The sequence below is a fragment of the Monodon monoceros genome, unplaced genomic scaffold (genome assembly GCF_005190385.1).
Source record: "Monodon monoceros isolate NGI ecotype Baffin Bay Population unplaced genomic scaffold, NGI_Narwhal_1 Super_Scaffold_11, whole genome shotgun sequence".
Taxonomy (NCBI): domain Eukaryota; kingdom Metazoa; phylum Chordata; class Mammalia; order Artiodactyla; family Monodontidae; genus Monodon; species Monodon monoceros.
Window position 1 is genome coordinate 19,258,166 of NW_021703767.1, and position 3,687 is coordinate 19,261,852.

At 41.1% G+C, this 3,687-nt stretch overlaps 1 non-coding gene across 1 annotated transcript; it reads right to left on the reverse strand.

The window, feature by feature from the left end:
- Positions 1-3,150: 3,150 nt before the first annotated feature.
- LOC114891390 lies at positions 3,151-3,257 on the reverse strand. Its single transcript, XR_003792498.1, has one exon. It is a non-coding gene; the product is annotated as a U6 spliceosomal RNA (small nuclear RNA).
- Positions 3,258-3,687: the final 430 nt, after the last annotated feature.

Here is a 3,687-nt window from a genome sequence, read left to right on the forward strand (position 1 = left end):
AACACCCCCCCGCCCCCGCCACCGTCCGTGGAAAAATTGTCTTCCACGGAACCGGTCCCCGGTGCCAAAAAGGCTGGGGACCGCTGATCTATATGAAGTAGATGATATATATTTACATTTAATATATAGATTTAATTTTAAGTAATTTTGTAATAAATACCTTTAATTCTAAGAATTGAAAACCTTGAGAGGAATTCAAATGTATATTTAATTTTATTCCAACAGCCTGATGGTCTTGAAAATTCTAGGTTTTTAAAATCTATTTGATGACCTTCAGAAGCAGGGAGAAGTACTTTCAGAAGAACTTGAATGGGGGAAAGGAGACCCTGCATTTCACTGGGTACCTCTTTCTTCATAAATGTCAACTATTTCCTGTAATTACTGTCTTCTCCTTCTTCTCGGCTAGTTAGCAGTCATGAAAATGGAAATAACCTTAGCAGTGTATTCAGAATATGTTCTAAATGTGATTGAACAAAGATTTCAATATTCCCAAGGCAGAAGAGCCAATGTCTTTGCTTCTGCAGTTGAAAAGTCTGTAATAATCTCCCCAACTTCCAGTGTGGAAATTCTTCCTGTCCTCAAGGTCTCTATCATGAGATACCTCCATGATGTTTCTCCTGACTCTCTGAGTTAAAATACTCTTTCCCTTCCCTACATTCACATAGCCATTATTTTATCAAGTGGTAATGGTTTCCCCAAACACAGCAGGTGGCCCCAGTGTGGCTCTCCCAACTTCTGACATTGGCAGTGGCTACTGGTCTGGAATTTTTCTCAATTCCCAACAACAAAGAAAATCAAAAGCAGTTTTCTTTTTTTTTTTTTTTTTGTTATTGTGGTAAAATATACTGTAAGGCCAGCAGGTCCGGGGAAGGGCCCAGGGAGCCAGACGGAACACCCGCCAAAGTGGTTGATGCAACCGACACCTGACATTGCCACACCACTCGGCCCCAGTCTTCCCGCTCCCCGAGGGGCGGAACCAATGACTCTGAGGCTGATGCAACCGACACCTGACATTGCCACAACACCCGAGAGATTACCAAAAAAGTGCTGCTTCACACAGCAAGCACCTCCCCTGCGTCCACCCCTATAAATTTTGTTCGCGCCCACACGCGGGCGCGACTTCTCTGGCCCCTTTCTCTTGGACCAGTGAACCTCGCCCGGGAGTGTTCCCAAATAAAGCTTGTTTAAGTTCTCCTCCGTTTTTGGTGCCGTTCCTTACATATACCATCTAAACCATTTTAAGTGGTCGATTCTGTGGCATTAAGTGCATTCTCAATGCTGTGCAACATCACCACTCCATATTTTTTTGTGTGGAATTTTTAGGGTTGTCTACGTGTCATCTGTGAACAGAGATTGAATTTACTTCTTCCTTTCCAATTTGGATGATTTTTATTTCTTTGTCTTGCTTAATAGCTGTGGCTAGAACTTCTAATACCATTTTGAGTTGAAGCCAGAAACAAAAGGACAAATATTGTATGATTCCACTTATATGAGGACATAGAATAGCCATATTCATAAAGATAGAAAGTAGAAGAGTTTCTATGAGGGCTTTGGGGAGGGAGTAATGAGGAGTTATTGGTTAATGGGTATGGAGTTTCAGTGTGGGAAGATAAAAAAGTTCTGGAGATGGTATATGAGCTTTTGTCTTAGACTCTACTTTCAGAGGAAAATGGTTAATATATGATGCTCTTTTGCTAGTGGCTAGAAAACAAGGGTCTGGGAACCGAAGGGTAGAAGTAGGATTGGCTCTTTTAAACATCGTTCCCAGAGACTCACTTGGGGACCAGAGTTGTCCTCACAATCTTAGGTTCTTCTTGAATAGGAAGTGTGGTTCTTATGTATATAACACATCTATCAAGGATACAGTAAGGGTTCCACTGAATGAAGCTATACTACCCCAGTCACTGTTGGATCCTCATGTGAGGGGACCAGTAGGACAAGATACAAGTTCTATGCTGGTGGGGAACTTGAGTCTGATTATCACAAGGAGATACTGCTACCTAGTGGGATGGAGGAGAAGTAGCTCTGAGATTTGGGAATACACTGAAGTGTCTTTCAGTGATTCTGTGGTCAGTGACAGCTATAAATAGGCAATTGAGCAACCTTGGGCCAACTAGGACAAGAAAAATAAAAGCTCAGGTTTCTAAGTGATGAAAGTCTAGGTCATTCAACCAGAAGAACAATCTAGAGCTGCCAATATTCTGCCCAAGTTTGAGAGAAATAGAAAAATGATGATACAGATTGATGGTGGTATCAGTTATGACTTCAGGCCGACTGCAACAGCAGAGATGGCTCCATCAGTCTGTTGTGTTAGGTCCTTGCAGGCACTGTGGCTGGTCATAGCTTGAAGGGGACTATAATATTTTGGACTTAAAGGAAGGCATGTCATGAACCATAATGTTAGAGGGAGACTGTATTGGGCATAATTACCTTCCTTTTTTTTTTTTTTTACCAATCAATTACTTAACACATTTTTAATGAAATGCCCTATTGATTTACTTTTTGGCTAAGTACGATGATGTCATAAATACAGTAACAGAAATTCCTAGGCTTACATCATTGACCTGCTTGGAAGCCATCAGTATTCCCTATTGTTGACCAAATAAAGCTCATATTTTCAGTCTAGAATTTTAGACCTTCCATGAATTGGGTCCAAGATACCATATAAAACTTAGGTTCTATTATTTTAAAACACATAACTCAAACTCCAGTCAAATATACACTCTTATGGTTTCTACACAGGACTTGCATATTCACACATCTGCACTTTTGCTTATGTTTCTGCTCAGGATTATCCCTCTCCCCCATTCATTGTTGGATCCTCTTCTAAGAAGCCTTAAGGCTTTTTCAAATACAATATCCTGAAAGTTGACAAAGAATAGATTTCCCTAATCACAACACACATACAATTATTTATCATCATAGCTGAGAGACATTGTAGCTTGGAGTCTAAGAACATATATCAGGGGCTAGTATATCTGAATTCAAGCCTAGCTGCATCATTTACTATCTTTGCCTCCCTTTCCTTATCTTTATTTATTTTTTTAACATCTTTTTTGGAGTATAATTGCTTTACAATTGTGTGTCAGTTTCTGCTTTATAACAAAGTGAATCAGCTATACATAAACGTATATCCCCATATCTCCTCCCCCAAATGTGGAATGCTTCATGAATTTGCATGTCATCCTTGCTCAGGGGCCGTGCTAATCTTCTCTGTATCGTTCCAATTTTAGTATATGTGCTGCCAAAGTGAGCACGGGCATAATACCTTCTTTTACTCCATCTACTTCTGTGACCACCAGCCCTATGCAGGACTTGACTAACTCTGCACAGATGCCACCAGACAGAGTTTCTACCTTGTGTCTTTACTACATTCTTCTAACTTCCTGCCAAGGGCTTCTGTGCTGCCTTGGCATTGACATCATCTTGGGGAACCTGCTCAGCTCTTGCGTATGTGCAAGTTGGGTGCTGGGGGAGATCATGCCCTAGGGACACTCTTGCCCAATAGAGGATGCCAGCCAATTGATAAATGCTCTCTGCTTTTATCTGACTGTCCCTGGCAGGCAGTTCTAAGCTATATTTCATGAGTCCTCAGAAAGTCCTGGGAGATCAAGCACCAACTTGATAAAGCAGTCTTTATTGAATTTCCCTCTTTCCCTGTTTCACTTCCGTCATCCTTCATTCCTA